The sequence below is a fragment of the Rhinoraja longicauda genome, chromosome 36 (assembly GCF_053455715.1).
Source record: "Rhinoraja longicauda isolate Sanriku21f chromosome 36, sRhiLon1.1, whole genome shotgun sequence".
In the NCBI taxonomy this organism is placed as follows: domain Eukaryota; kingdom Metazoa; phylum Chordata; class Chondrichthyes; order Rajiformes; family Arhynchobatidae; genus Rhinoraja; species Rhinoraja longicauda.
The window spans coordinates 17,877,199-17,893,789 of record NC_135988.1 but is presented as its reverse complement, the minus strand read 5'-3'; the positions used below and the strand labels follow the sequence as shown (position 1 = coordinate 17,893,789).

Sequence of the window (16,591 nt, the reverse complement as noted above, 5' to 3'; positions counted from 1 at the left end):
CCTACCTCCATCTACACTTCACACTGTCTCAAAGCAACAACAAAATCAAGGATCATTTTCATCCCCTCATTCTCTCTTCTCCCCTCTCTAGTTGGGCAGAAGATACAAAAGCTCAAAAGCGCGTACCACCAGACTCGGGAACAGTTTCTTCCCCCCTGTTATCAGATGACTAAATGGTCCTCCCATAAGCTAGAGTGTGTTCTCAATCTTCCAACCTACCCCTTTTCAGACCTTGCACTACTTCTCTGTAACTGCAGCGCTAGAATGCTGGAAGACTATATTCTACACTGGTGTTTTTCTCTGCACTGCCTGTTGTACTTGTGTGTGGCCTGATTGTACTCGTGTTTGGTATAATTAGATTTGACTGGATAGCACGGAAACAAAACCTTTCACTGAATCTCGGTGCAGGTGACAATAATGAACAAATACCAACGCAGCCGAAACAGAAAACAAACTGTCTGAAGAAGGGTCTCGACCCGAAACGTTGCCCATTCCTTCTCTCCAGAGATGCTGCCTGACCTGCTGAATTACTCTAGCTTTTTTGTGTCTTATCTGCTGGAGGAACTCAGCAGATTGAGCAGCATCAGTAGTTGTCTGGGTGGGGGGTGGGGGGGGGGGATGGGTGGGGGAGGGTACAGGAATCGTCAATGGTTCGGTTCAAAGCCCTGCATCAGGAGAGTGGAGGAGGAAGGTCTGACGAGGTGAGGTGGGGAGGTGAGATGGGAGCCAGTCGGCGATCGGGAGACCGAGAAATGGTGGGCAGAAGGGTCCAGGTAGCTTAGGTGGGGTTGGGAGACAGAGACAGGTGGGTGACCTTTGGAAGCAGAGTGTAGGCTCTCGACCCGAAACATCAACTATTCCTTCTCTTACGCCGCCCCACCCCTTCCACCACAGATGCTGCCCGACACACTGACTCGTTTGTCCTTTGCTCCAGTTTCTGCAGTCTCTCGTATCTCCAAGCTCTCGAGCACGGCTTTAAGGCTGACATTTAATTGCCACGCTGAGAAGTGCCATCTTTTTATTGCAATATTAAATCACTCGAGATATTAGGCAGCCACAAAGCATTCCATCGTCATTCAAGGTCGACATTGATTAAATCTCCAGTGAGGTCAGGTCATTATCTCAGTGCTTTTTGTAAAGGCTTCTTTCACCAGGTCAGGCGACCCAAGGATGTGGCAATCTTTCAGTATTCATTAAATATCTGAGCTTGAAGGTTTAATGGCAGCGTAAGGCTCAGTGCATTCTCCAAGTCTGGCGTGACAGGAATTGAACAAGTCCTGTAGCCTCTCATTTCTACCTTGTATTCAGAAAATAATAATAATTAAAAACAGCTGCCTTGGAGAGGCGTAGTGCTGAATGTTGGGTTATTTGGCGAGGTGAGTCTGTACTGACCTCGTTCATGCATTTCGATAGAACAAATAACTGACATTCAGCAGAAACCTTCAGAGCATTGAGCTGTATGTCCAAACATTCCTGACGAACGATAGTTCAAGGTGGTGGATTGTGTGAAACAAATTCCAGCTTTGAGTAGGATTAAAGGAGCAGAGTGTGTATTTATTATCAGACGCCATCGTTGGAATTGATTACGGGTGTCAGAAGATATGGGGGGAAATGCAGGAGAATGGGGTTAGGAGGGAGAGATAGATCAGCCATGATTGAATGGCGGTGTAGACTTGATGGGTTGAATGGCCTAGGTCTGATGAACGTACGAAAGGCTTTCCAGTGCAGGTACCCCAGGGTTGCGCAGAGTTGCACGGTGCCACCCAACTGTCTGGACCCACGATGAACAGTGAGTTGCTTTTGGAGTGCACAAGGATCTGCAGATGCTGGGATCTTGAACAAAGCACAAAGTGCTGGAGGAACTCAATGGGTCAGGCAGCGTCTGTGGAGGGAATGAATGGGTGGCGTGTTGGATACAGAGTAAACTTAGTCATAAAGCTGTACAGCACAGAAACAGGCCCTTCGGCCCACCTTGTCCATGCTGACCAAGTTGGCATATTGGGCGAGTCACATGTACCTGCATTTGGCCCATAAACCTCAATCTGTTCTTGAGCATATATCTGTCTAAATGTCTTTTAAACATTGGAATTGTGTCTGCTTCTGTAGCCTCCTCTGGCAACTCATTTGAGATACAGACTACCCTCTGAATGAGAAAGCTGCACCTTCTTAAATTTCTCTCCTCTCACCTTAAGTCTGTGCCCTCTAGTTTTAGAAGCCTCTTCCCTGGGAGAAAGACTGTGAGCCTTCACTTTATTAATGCCCCTCATAGACAATAGGTGCAGGAGGAGGCCATTCGGCCCTTTAAGCCAGCACAGCCATTCAATATGATCATGGCTGATCATTCTCAATCAGTACCCCGTTCCTGCCTTCTTCCCATACCCCCTGACTCCGCTATCCTTAAGAGCTCTATCCAGCTCTCTCTTGAATGCATTCAGAGAATTGGCCTCCACTGCCTTCTGAGGCAGAGAATTCATGATTTTGTACACCTCAATAAGGTCATCCCTCAGCCTCCGATACTCCAAAGATAAATGTCCCAGCCTCTCCAACCTCGCCCTACACTTCAACACACAAGCCCTGGGCCCCATCAAAAGCTCCCCAATGTGATATACCAAGGTTTGGATCTAGGAATTTAAATTATGATCTAAATTGCTTTATCCAAAGCTCCCCAGAGTAGGTACTGCACATTCATGAGTCATAGGAGCAGAATTAGGCCATTCGGCCCATTGAGTCTACTCTCCCATTCAATCATGGTTGATCTGTCATTCCCTCTCAACCCCATTTTTCTGCCTTCTCCTCATAATCCTTGACATCCTTACTAATCAAAAATCTATCAATCCCTGCCTTAAAAAAGCCCAATGACGGTCTCCACAGCTGTATGTGGCAATGAATTCCACAGTTTCACCCCATCTATCAAAAGAAATTCCTCCTCATCTCCTTTCTAAAGGTACGTCCTTTTATTCTGAGGCTGTGCCCTCTGGTACTAGACTCTCCCACTAGAGGAAACATCTTCTCCAAATCCACTCTCTCCAGGCCTCTCGATATTCGGTAAGTTTCAATGAGGTCAGCAGAGAAATAGTGGGCCGAAGGGCCTGTATATGTGCTGTACTGTTCAATGTTCAGAGTAAATCTCTCTCTGTGCCAGCATTTCGCAATCCTTACTTTGGCGTGACCCCATTTAAAACTTGTAACAAAATGGCCACCCTACCATGTGGAAAACATCAAACTAAAATTATGTTGCCATGGATTTTTCACCTGAAATTTTGTCTTTGTGACTCCAAAATGGAGTCTCAGCCACTAACGTTGTTCCCAATACTCCATTCTATCCCAAGACCTTGCACCAACACTTGGGATGACAACTTCCTCACTCCCAAATACGGGACAAGGTGACGTCCAACGCCCCACGTGACCTCACCCCGCCAGCGGACACGTTGCTACGCAACCCGCCTCCCGGCCCGGGCGGCCGCCATTGGTGGAGTGGGAGCACGTGGCCCCTGGCTGGGTGAGGTCACGTGGGGCGCGGGGGTGGTGACGTCACATCAGAATCAGAATAACCTTTATTGTCATCCAAAAAAACAAGTCTTTTGGACGAAATTCCGTCACCCACAGTCCAACAATAAGAGCAATGAAAATAAGCAATAACACACGCAATCACAAACCAACACAAAACAAACAAAAAAAGAAACATCCATCACAGTGAGTCTCCTCCTGTCACCTCCTCACTGTGATGGAAGGCCAGAATGTCTTTTCTCTTCCCCTGCTGTCTTCTCCCACGGTCAGGCTGTTGAAGTCGCCACGTCGGGGCTCCCGACATTGAAGCCCCCGCCGGGCGGAGAAAACCCCTGTTCCAGGCCGCGCCGGAGGGTGAAAGGTCCTTGTCCCGTATTTGGGAGTGAGGAAGTTGGCAACCCTACTCTTGAATCCCGGGACAACATCTGCTGCCCTTCTCTGGCCCTCCACCCCCCCCTCCATCCACTCGGTTGTGGGCGCTACTGAAATGCAGTAGAGTGCCAGGAACAAATAACTCCCCTTGCACGGTCATTTGTGTGTGAGTGCAGTTCCGCCCCACAGTGGCTATTTATAACAAGAGGGAGATGATGAAGGACTTTGTGGCTTTATAGCTGAGCTTCATACAGTCTTCACTGTATGAAGACTTGTTTGTCACTTTATTATTGCCGTGTGTAACGAGGTACAGTGAAAGGCTTTTTTGTTGCATGCTATCCAGCCAGCGTAAAGACTTCCCATGATTACGATCAAGCTGTCCACAGTGTACAGATGCAGGATAAAGGGAATTATGTTCAGTGCAAGATAAAGTCCGGTTAAAGCTGGTACGTGGGTCTTCAATGAGGTGGACGGGCGGTTAGGACCGCTCTCATGTTGGTGAGAGGACGGTTCAGTTGCCTGATAACAGCTCGGGAGAAACTGTACCTGAATCTGGAGGTGTGCGTTTTCACACTTCTGTATCTCTTATCTGATGGGAGAGAGGAGAAGAGGGAGGTTTACGAAACATATTCTGCTCCGGAGGTACAATGGGTCGCTGGTCAGGAAGGGGTTAACGATCCACATTGCTCATTCCAAGTCCTGAGCTCATGTGGGTTTCTGCTGTGGTCAGTGAACCAGTAAGTGGCCCTGATGTATATCTGTCCGTTTGATTTATGCCTTTGGATAGTGAGCTGCAGAGCTGTGCAATAGACTTGGACAAACCAACATAAGATAGGGAATTCAGCATTGGCTGTGGCTCGGATCAATCATGCCAGTGTAAATGCTGTTGATCCAGTTCTTCCTGTCTTTCTCCCCTCTGTGCTAACATTGGCACAAAACCTCCGTCCCCATCCCGAGTGGGGCTACGTGCTTTCTTTCCCTCCCTCTCTGCCGAGCAGCTGATATTTAAGTTGGCAGAAGGCAGCCCATTCTGCGTGGCGGGACCCATTCACAATTGCCAGGCAACCGCGGATGCTGGTTGACTTGAGATGTGTGTTCAGCTGCTTCTCCTAAAGAATGAGCCGTGGTGTGGAGATAGCAGGGAGTGCCATCCCTGCCTTGTGTTTGGTCTCAGACCCCTGCGGCAACAGCAGTTTAAAAACACGGATGGCTTCTCAGAAGAACTGTTAAAGGGAGCAGCGGAGCGGCAATGATGTGCACGTGGACCATCGCCCACTTAAAGCATTCATCAGTTTTATGGTTGTCCTGAGATTTATGTGTTTCTGCATCCTTTGAACCCTTTGAGATGTCAGGGCTCGCTTTGTTTGACATAGTGCAAACAGATGCTCAATGGCCAGAGCAAAGCGACCAAAATATGGCACCTGAAGCACAAAGGGGAAATTCCCTTTCACTTGCCATCGTGGTGTTACATCAGGGGACATAACCGGATGGGAGGATGGGAATTGGGAGATGGAAAAGATCAAGGTCCATTTAGTTGGAGTAAGTCAGCGGGTCAGGCAGCATCTCTGGAGAAAAGGAATCGGTGACGTTTCGGGTCGAGGCTCTACTTCAGACTTCTCCAGTCCAGCCTGAAGAAGGGTCTCGACCCGAAACGTCACCCATTCCTTTTCTCCAGAGATGCTGCCTGACCCTCAAGAGAGAGCTAGATAGAGCTCTTAAGGATAGCGGAGTCAGGGGGTATGGGGAGAAGGCAGGAATGGGGTACAGATTGAGAATAATCAGCCATGATCACATTGAATGGCGGTGCTGGCTCGAAGGGCCTAATGGCCTCCTCTTGCACCTATTGTCTATTGAGTTACTCTGGCTTTTTGTGTCTATGTTTGGTTTAAACCAGCACGTGCAGTTCCTTCCCACACACACACACACACACACAAGGTCCATTTAGTTCTGGACCTTGATCAGAAGGTCCAGGACCTTTTGTAATCAGGTCCATTAATGATTTGCCATTAAACGTGTCGATCTGCTGATAACTATTCTCCAACAAAAGTGGGGAAAGTGTGCGAACCGTCGGTCCAAAGTCCGTTGTTGCAGCCAAGTACACGAGGTTTACCACATGTCATGGCTGACCTGATCAACAACAGTCTCAACGTAAAATTGGCCGCCATTGGTGGAGCGGGAGCACTTGGCCGCTGGCTGGGTGAGGTCACGTGGGGCGCGGGGCGGTGACGTCACCCTTTGTCCCGTATTTGGGAGTGAGGAAGTTGGCAACCCTACTAATACGGGACAAGAGCGGTCCCGTACGGGACAAACCAATTTAGCCCAACATACAGGATGTCCCGGCTAATACGGAACAGTTGGCGACCCTAGGCCCACATCCCTCTAAACCTTTCCTATAGAGTGATACAGCGTGGAAACAGGCCCTTCGGTGAAACCTGCCCACACCGTCCAACATGTCCCACCTACACTAGTCCCACCTGCCTGTGTTTGGTCCATATCCCTCCAAACCCGTCCTATCCATGTACCTGTCTAACGGTAAACCTATCCGATCCTCAATAGGAATTTCTATCCAGTTGTGGATGAAAGCTGGTTGATTTTGGTTAAAATCTTTGTAGTCAGTGGATTCCAGCCATAATACTCTGTACTGTATAGAAAGAGTGGTTTTATGTCCCTTTGTACATTAAGAACAGTTTCCTCCGTTTACCGCATCCTTTCACCGTTCTCCCACATGACTTAACATGTGAAACCCCTTCTCCTAAGATGCTTTGGAGATATGTTGAGGATCCTTATCATTTAACCTGGGGGCAACATTGTTATTGACAGGCACACTTGAAGTTTCTCAGATGGGAGTGGAGGGAGATGGAAGAGTAGGAATGATTATCATTGGCACAGTGTGATTCCAACATGCGGTGAAGTGGACACAAACGATGTCCTCTGATCTCCCGGTGGCCCAGCACTTTAACTCACCCTCCCATTCCCAGTCTGACCTCTCTGTCATGGGCCTCCTCCAGTGCCATAGTGAGGCCCGCCGGAAATTGGAGGAGCAGCACCTCATATTTCGCCTGGGCAGTTAGCGGCCCGGTGGTATGAACGTCGACTTCTCCAACTTCAGATAGCTCCTCTGTCCCTCCCTTCCCCTCCTCCTTCCCAGATCTCCCTCTATCTTCCTGTCTCCACCTATATCCTTCCTTTGTCCCACCCCCGACATCAGTCTGAAGAAGGGTCTCAACCCAAAACGTCACCCATTCCTTCTCTCCCGAGATGCTGCCTGACCTGCTGAGTTACTCCAGCATTTTGTGAATAAATCGATTTGTACCAGCATCTGCAGTTATTTTCTTAAACTACTAGTTGGTTTGTTGAGTTCATTATTTTGCAATGATCCTATGTTTAGAGAGATGGAGTGATGGAACAGATGTGGTGGACAGATTTACATGAGATCACTTATGACACTACGTGTTGGCACCAGTGTTGGACGTCTCCAGTGATTGTAGACTAATAGTTTAGGGCACACCTCACCATCTGGCCCAAACAGCCCATATTTCTAGTTATCTCTATTCTGCCTTCCTCCCACCTTTCCTCTTCTAAATCTGTCCCTAGCTGTAGGAAAGAACTGCAGATGCTGGTTTAAATCGAAGGTAAATCGATTAAATCGAAGTAACTCAGCGGGACAGGCAGCATCTCTGGAGAGAAGGAACGGGTGACGTTTCGGGTCGAGACGTTTCAGGTCTGAAGCAGGGTCTCGACCCTGAACGTCACCCATTCCTTCTCTCCAGAGATGCTGCCTGTCCCGCTGAGTTACTCCAGCTTTTTGAGTCCACCTCTTGAATAGCTGTTCAGAAACGTCACCACTTGGAAAGAGCTATTGGAAAGAGGAAGGCAGAATAGAGATAACTAGAAATATGGGCTGTTTCCACTCTCCTTTGCGCACTATATCAAGTAATACTTTATGTTGATCTCTCATCTTGCTTATCCCCTTCCATTGCCCAACAGTTTCCAGCAAACACTTTCCATCTCATTTTCCTTTGTGTTGAGCATCTGTTAATTCTCATTCCTTTTCCTGACCCATTATCCCTTTCTATCTTTTTCCAAAATTACTGGAATGCCAATTTATTTCACAGTTATTTGTCCTAATCCATCCCCTATCTATTTCAGACCTTGTCAGGTTAATATCTCCACCACTTACTGCTTTAATTCCAGATGTTTGGCATTTGCTTTCGATTTCTCTAATTTTAGTTTAGTTTAGTTTAGAGATACAGCAGTGGAAACAGGCCCTTCAGCCCACCGAGTCCGTACCGTTCAGCAATCACCTGTTCACTAGTTCTATCCTACACACTAGGGGCAAATTATAGAAGCCAATTAGCCTGCATACTTGCACGTCTTTGGAGTGTGCGAGGAAAACAGAGAAACCCCACTTAGTCACAGGGAGAACATACAAACTCTGTACAGACAGCACTCAGAGTCAGGATCGAACCCGGGTCTTTGGCACTGTGAGGCAGCAACTCTACCGCTGCTCCACTGTGCTGCCCCTATAATATAGGTCTCTCCACCAAGACCCAGCTGCTGGGACCAGGTCGGGAATGGCAGATAGTTTTGTTTCTCTCCCCTTCTCATATTTACTGTCCAGAAAAAGTCTGAAGAAGGGTCTCGACCTGAAACGTCACCCATTCCTTCTATCCAGAGATGCTGCCTGTTCCGCTGAGTTACTCCAGTGTCTAAATACTTATTGGCCTCCTGACTCGACCATAAGTTGCAAATTCACATTGAACTATTTAAAATCCCAACGCTTGTGAGAGAAAGATGGTGGTCCAGTGATCAGTGTGATCACATCAATGGTTTGCAACAATGCAGTGACCACAACATTTATCTTGTTCACTCACCTCAACGTTAAATAGAATAGCTTGTGATTTTTAGATAACCAGACTATTTTCATTTATTTACCGCTACTCATTTATTTGTGAGATGCTGGCAATTTATTGTTCATCCCCAATTGCCCTCGGAACTGAGATACCTTGTCAAAGTCGGCCATGTTGAAGGGGCAGAACACAATGTGCAGGTGAAACTCAGCGGGTCGGGCAGCATCTGTGGATGGAGTGGAAAGAAGACATTTGGGGCCAGGACCCTTCCTTCGTCTGAAACGTTCCTTGTGTAACTGCATGTAGACCAGACCAGTCCAAATAAGGACCTCACATTTCCTTCCCAGAAGGACATTGGAAAACTAGATGGGTTTTGGGACCATTCTGTTGTTTCACGGCCACAGTTCTGGTTGTGGTTGTTTAGTTTTAAGTTCCAGATCCTTTAATTACTTGGGGATTAAATTAAGAACTCACGACCATGGAACCAGTGGTCTGAAACTCTGGCCGCAAGTCCAGTAAGCTAACCGTGATGTTACCAGACCCTCTCCACTTACTTTACATCAGATGTTTAAGGATGGTGACAGTTTCCTGGCTCGAATCTGGAGCCTCTTTTCATTGTAAGCATTCCAAAGAGGTTTTGGCTTGCATGCTGCCTTCTATCTCATTTGCGTATGAGACATATTCCTTTGGAAAGTTTTCAAGGAAGAATAAAGCCCCGTGCTCCCTCAGCAGAAGCCTCTGTAATTAAACAACATAGAATTGCCAAGGGTTGTTTGCAACAAGCGAAGGCTATTCTTCATGAAAAGATCATCTCTTTTTAATGATTCAACTCCGCTATCAATCATAGGCCTGTGAACTAGCTTTTACACCTCCTTCAGTCACACATACTGATCTTATTACTGCAGTAATTCATATCACATACAGTACATAACGTCTAACCACATCCCTTTCACCCAGTTACTCACTTTCTGTCCTTCTTGCACAATCCCTCTGATTTGTCTTAATTCCAACAAACGTTCATATTTGATGAGATCTAGGCGAGACCCAGTGTAGTCTTGGCGACTGTTGCGATGAAGACTGCCGAGGCCTGCTGGATCTCCCGGTTGCTGACCATTTCGACACCCCCCTTCCCATCCCCACACTGAACGTTCTGCCCTGGGACTCCTCCATGACCTGAAAACTGAAAAGCCTTGGGTGTCAGGAGACGGGTCTCTTGTCAGCAACTGCTTTCAGCAGAGACCATGCTTCTGTGCAGTGTCTCCTCGACAACATTCAGGCAGTGGCTGCGGTGCTGGCTCGAAGGGCCGAATGGCCTACTCCTGCACCTATTGTCTAACCTTGCCCATCAGTTGCTGACACCCTCTCCTTCAGATTGTGATCAGACTAGTCATTGATGGTGTATCAAAGCCTCTCTCAGTGATGGATGCTGAAATTACCCACTCCGAGGACACTCTGTGATCTTGCTACTGTGTCTTTCCTTCAATTGGTGTTGCCCAGGGACGAGCACTGATTATTTAGCTGAGGAAAGATGATAATCGGGATGATCGTCGGCATCCTTGCCAATTTTTGACCTGATGACCAAGTCTTCCAGGGTCTGAAGTCAATGGTGTGGAGCCCACTGCCTCCTTCTTCGTGATGGTCAATAGTCAATAGTCAATAGTCAATTTTATTTGTCACATACACATAAATGTGTAGTGAAATGGAAGATTACCCACAGTCCAACAATAAGAACAATAAAAATAAGCAATAACACACACAATCATAAACCAAACAGAAAGAAACATCCATCACAGTGAGTCTCCTCCAGTCACCTCCTCACTATCATATCATATCATATCATATCATATATATACAGCCGGAAACAGGCCTTTTCGGCCCTCCAAGTCCGTGCCGCCCAGTGATCCCCGTACATTAACACTATCCTACACCCACTAGGGACAATTTTTACATTTACCCAGCCAATTAACCTACATACCTGTACGTCTTTGGAGTGTGGGAGGAAACCGAAGATCTCGGAGAAAACCCACGCAGGTCACGGGGAGAACGTACAAACTCCTTACAGTGCAGCACCCGTAGTCAGGATCGAACCTGAGTCTCCGGCGCTGCATTCGCTGTAAAGCAGCAACTCTACCGCTGCGCTACCGTGCCGCCCACTGTGATGGAAGGCCAGAATGTCTTTACTCTTCCCCTGCCTCCCTCTTTGTGATGGTTTTCACTTGCTCGGCTAGATGGCAGATCTGCCCTGGCAAAGCGATGGATATTACCAGGGATTGAGGTAGCATCTGGTGGAGGTCCTGACCCCAAAGCGTCACCTATCCGTGTTCCCCAGAGATGCTGCTGGACCCACTGAGTTACTCCAGCACTCTGTGCCATTTATTGAGATGGTGTGTACGTTGCTTTGTGGATGGAGCAATCAAGCTATGGCTTAACCAGTTTGTGGAGCAGCTCAATTTTGACACCAGCCCCCAGAAATTCACGATAGCCTTTTGCAAAATCTTGGGGCAACTTTGCTGTGTGTGAATTCAGTGAGCAGGCAATCCATTGCTTCTATTCCAGCCGTCTGTACGGAGTTTGTACGTTCTCCCCGTGACCTGCGTGGGTTTTCTCCGAGATCTTCGGTTTCCTCCCACACTCCAAAGACGTACAGGTTTTGTAGGTTAATCGACTGGGTAAATGTAAAAAGAATTGTCCCTAGTGTGTATAGGGTGGTGTTAATGTGCGGGGATCGCTGGGCGGCAGGTACTCGGTGGGCCAAAGGGCCTGTTTCCGCACTGTATCTCTAAATCTAAAACTGACTGGCCGGCTGAGCCTGCAGACAGAAGGGAATATCTCCGCGTGTCGGGTCCAAGACTGGAATTTCCATTACATTGTACTGAAAACTTACCATTAATTATCCAAGAGACTTTGGTATGTGTTATTAATAAAAGAGCACAGGTGGGGGCTTGCCTCACACAGCATCTCCTCGCACTTCCTTTCCATCACAAAGTACAGACTCACTATTAAAAAGACGTGAAAAGCTCCATTTAGAGCCTGATGGTCCGTGCATTCTGTTTAATCCACTGCATGGTCTTGTTCTCAAAACCGCAGCCTGTTTAAGCTACACTCCATTTTGATCAAGGATCTTGTGTATCTATTGAACTCACTGAAATACAGAAAGCGCAAATTACCAGATTGCAGTACAAAGATTTTAAAAGTATTCATTTTCACTTGGAGCCTGCAGGAATGAATTCTTCACAGTCTATGTTCCTTGGCCAAGTAATTATCTGTGAAGCTTTCATGTCCTTCGTTTTCTTTGTGTTTTCAATGTTTCTTTAAATTACGTGCATGAGCATATAAAGCTTTGAAAACTATAACTCGGTCAAATGTGTGAAAGGTGAAGATTTCGGTTTTACTTTGTGTAAGTCAGTATCCACAGTTCCTTGTTTCTGCAAAGGGACACATATGCCGGAGTAACTCAGCGGGTCAGGCAGCATCTCTGGATGAACATCGATTGGTGACGTTTCGGATCGGGACCCTTCTTCAGACCACTGTACTCTGCACAGATATTTAGACATCTATCGTCCTTGCGTGAGTCTTCCCTGCTGTGAATCTGAAGAAGTTGTCCTGACCTGAAACATCACCTGTCCATATTCTCCAGAGATGCTGCCTGACCCGTTAAGTTGCTCCAGCATTTTGTGTCCTTATGTGTCAACCAGCATCTGCAGTTCCTCGTTTCCACACTGTCTTCTGTGAGTGTTGGTACATGTCTTTGTTCTTGTTTTTGGTGAGTGCGAGTGTGTGTCTGTGTATGGCACGCAGGCAGGCGTGTCCTTGTATGTATGCAACTGTGATTCTGTGTATGTCTGTGTTTGCCACTGCAGTTGTGTGAGTGTATTTGTCTTGCTCATCATGGAGCTCCAGATTACTTTCGGGTCCCTCCTGTAAATTGTACTAATTTCCAGCAAAATCAGACACAATAAAACAGGACAATTTCTTTGTGAATCCTGTAGAATGGAACAAATGGACATCTAGCAACAGGCACTCTTTGGGCAGGTTTGACACTCCTTGACACAAAGTCAGGGTCTACGTTACCTTGCGGCAAAAGCACATCTTCTCCCAAACTCGGGATGACTCCAACTCTGTCTCTGTGACAACTTTATATTCCCCACAGTCTCTCATTTAGAGTCGTAGAGTGATACAGCGTGGAAACAGGCCCTTTGACCGAACCTGCCCATACTGGCCAACATGTCCCAGCTACACTAGTCCCACCTGCGTTTGGTCAATATCCCTCCAAACCTGTCCTATTCATGTACCTGTCTAATTGTTTCTTAAACGTTGGGATAGTCCCAGCCTCAACTACCTCCTCTGGCAGCTTGTTCCATGCACCCACCACCCTTTGTGTGGAAAAAGTTACCCCCTCAGATTCCTATTAAATCTTTTCCCCTTCACCTTAAACCCAAGTGATCTGATCCTCGATTCCCCTACTCTGTGCAAGAGACTCTGTGCATCTACCCGATCTATTCCTCTCATGATCTTGTACTCCTCTATAAGATCACCCCTCATCCTCCTGCGCTCCAAGGAATAGAGTCCCAGCCTACTCAACCTACCCAACTTTGTTTTTTCAAAAGTGATTGTTAAAATAATCCCAAATTAGAATAGTTGATCTTCTACATTAGGAGTGAAGGCTGGCTAAAATATATTTCACATCGGGGCCTTTTGTTCAGCCGTTTCATTCTATCTGGTCTATAAATGTCAACGCTGGTACATGTACACCCTTTCTGTGAGTTGGTGACTGTGAAACTCCCATTGTATTTTTGGAATCAACCTTGCTTTTATTACAGCATTAGTTCAAGTCAAGAATTCAGTATTTATTATTTTCCGTGATATTTTAAAGAAGGGCTTATGCTTTACACCCTGGAATGTGGAAAGTCTAACACAGCACCAGCATCTACTGTTAATCAGAATATTGAATGTTGCTAAAAAACGTTGTCTCTGAAATAATTGGAAGCCGACAGGGACCAGCCAAATCAAATTAGAGAAACTCGATGTCAAACTCTTTACCATCTGTAAAATGTTAGTGTCTGGTTATAAAAGCTTAAATCTTTTTCAACATTGTGTGGTGAGGCTCTGCCCAGGGAGACATCTTAGCAGAGATCTACTGTGATATGAGCTGTTGAACTGAGAAGTGGCCATTCAGCCCCTTTCAGCCTCCCCCGTTAGAGAGTCAATGGAGAGAGTCCCAGAGTGATACAGCACGGAAACAGGCCCTTCGGCCCAACTCGCCCACACCGGCCAACAATGTCCCAGCTACCTTAGTCCCACTTGCCTGCGCTTGGTCCATATCCCTCAAAACCTGTCCTATCCATGTACCTGTCCAACTGTTTCTTAAGCAATGGGATAGTCCCAGCCTGTAATTGTACTGCACTGAGCCAAAGGCAGACTGCTGCAGACAAAATGAGTCCAGCAGGATATTTGGTTTTAGTTTAGAGATACAGCGCGGAAACAGGCCCTTCAGCCCATTAACACTATCCTACACACACTTGGGACAATGTTTACATTTACCAAGCCAATTTACCAACATACCTGCACGTCTTTGGAGTGTGGGAGGAAACTGAAGATCTCGGAGAAAACCCACGCGGTCATGGGGAGAACGTACAAACTCCGTACAGACAGCGCCCGTAGTCGGGATCGAACCCGGGTCTCCGGTGGTGCAAGAGCTGTAAGACTGCAACTCTACCGCTGTGCCACCAGGCCACCCCCATGTGGGCACGGGTTCTAGCGGCAGGAGGGTTACATGCCCTGGGATTACGCAAGATACAATATCAGGACTCTTGCCTCTTGTGGTGTATGCAAATTCAATTATAGAGGCCCAATTAAGAAAATTGCCAATGATATTAACATTTTCATCGGGGTTGATTCTTAGGAAGAATGTTATGGGCTCAGGAAGATGGACAGAGTTAGCTTAGGAGGCAATATTGACAAATGCCGTTCCGTCTGGAGGTAATGTATTTGGGAAGGTCAAACAAATGTAAGGAAATACACGATCAACGGTTGGAATCTAGGACTGGAGAAGAACATTTGGGCCTTAGACATGTCCACCAATCTCCACCTGGAGGCAGGTTTGTGAAGGCATGGAGGATAGTTCAATAATGGAGACATACATCTCGGAGCCAGTAGATCAAGCTGGGGGCTAAGGTGGCGCAGCGGTAGAGTTGCCGCCTTACAACGCCAGCGACCCAGGTTCGATCCTGCCTACGGGTGCTGTCTGTACGGAGATTGTACGTTCTCATCATGACTTGCGTGGGTTTTCTCTGGGTGCTCCAATATCCTCCCACACCCCAAAGACGTGCAGGTTTGTAGGTTAATTTTCTTGGTATAAAATGTAAATTGTCCCTGGTGTGTGTAGGATAGTGTTAATGTGCGGGGATCGCTGGTCGGCGTTGACTCGATGGGCCGAAGGGCCTGTTTCCGCGCTGTATCTATAAACTAAACTAAACTTGAGCTGTAGTTGCTAAAGTTGCCGAGTCTTGTTCTGATTACCACTGAACAAGAAAAATGGTTTCACGCAAATGGATAATATTACCGTAGCTCCATAATTCACCCCAGGGATGAAAAAGATTTTAGAGAATGTTGCACAGATGTTGCAAGAACTAAGTATAGTGATGGAGGAAGACAAAAGAAATTGAGTGAGGAAAGCTGCCTTTAATTGAAGTGATGAAAGTATGAGGGCGGCACGGTGGCGCAACGGTAGAGTTGCTGCTTTACAGCGAATGCAGCGCCGGAGACTCAGGTTCGATCCTGACTACGGGTGCTGTACTGTAAGGAGTTTGTACGTTCTCCCCGTGACCTGCGTGGGTTTTCTCCGAGATCTTCGGTTTCCTCCCACACTCCAAAGACGTACAGGTATGTAGGTTAATTGACAGGGTAAATGTTTTTAAAAAATTGTCCCTAGTGTGTGTAGGATAGTGTTAACATGCGGGGATCGCTGGGCGGCGCGGACTTGGTGGGCCGAAAAGGCCTGTTTCCGCGCTGTATCTGAAATATGAAATATGAAAATATGAGAGGCCGTGACAGGAAAGTGACAAAGGGACAACTTGCCTTGGGTCACAAGCGACATGGATAAGGTGAACAAACACTCATAGTCTGTGCCCCAGGGTAGTGGATTCAAAAGCTAGAGGGAATGGGCTTAAGTTGAGGGAGGAGAGATTTAAGAGAGACAAGACCAAGTGGACCTGTTGGGCCCAAACCCCTCCTGCATTGGTGCAGCACCCTCTCCTCCTCCCCCCTCTCTCCCCCCCCCTCCCTCCCTTACCCTTCCCCTCCCCCCCTTTCCCCCCTCCCCTCCCCCCTCTTTCCCCCTCCCCACTCCATCCGCCTCAACCCCCCTTATCTATCCTCCCTCCCTCCCTCCCTCCCTCTCTCCCTCCCCCCCTCCCTCCCGAGGAGATAGATTTAAACTTTAAAATGTGAATATGATTAAAAAATATAACCGATTTCAATGAAACTTCTTCCATTAGCACCAAAGGGACGATGTTGAGTCAGGTGGGCCTCAAATTGTTGCGCGATCGTGTACCGTTTTGTTTGTAGTTCAGGAACAAACAAACAAACAAACAATCGAGAGTTTTAGTATATAGATATCAGGGGCAACGTTATCACTCAGAGGGCAGTCTGCATCTGGAATGAGCTGCCAGAGGAAGCTATAGAAGGGGATTTACAATTAGGACTGTTGTACCGGTACATGGGTATGAAGTGTCTGGAGGCCAGAATGCAACTTGGTCGGCATGGGCAAGGTGGGCTGAAGGGCCTGCTCCGTGTCGTGCAGCACAACGACTCCGGGACTCGAGAACTTGGGAGTTTAGTCGTTTGAAGGGGGTGGAGGATCA

At 47.3% G+C, this 16,591-nt stretch overlaps 1 protein-coding gene across 1 annotated transcript in view; it reads left to right on the top strand.

The window, feature by feature from the left end:
- The window catches only part of LOC144610455 (bone morphogenetic protein 1-like), a 143,158-nt gene that overhangs the window by 28,713 nt on the left and 97,854 nt on the right, over positions 1-16,591 (top strand). The window lies entirely within an intron of this gene.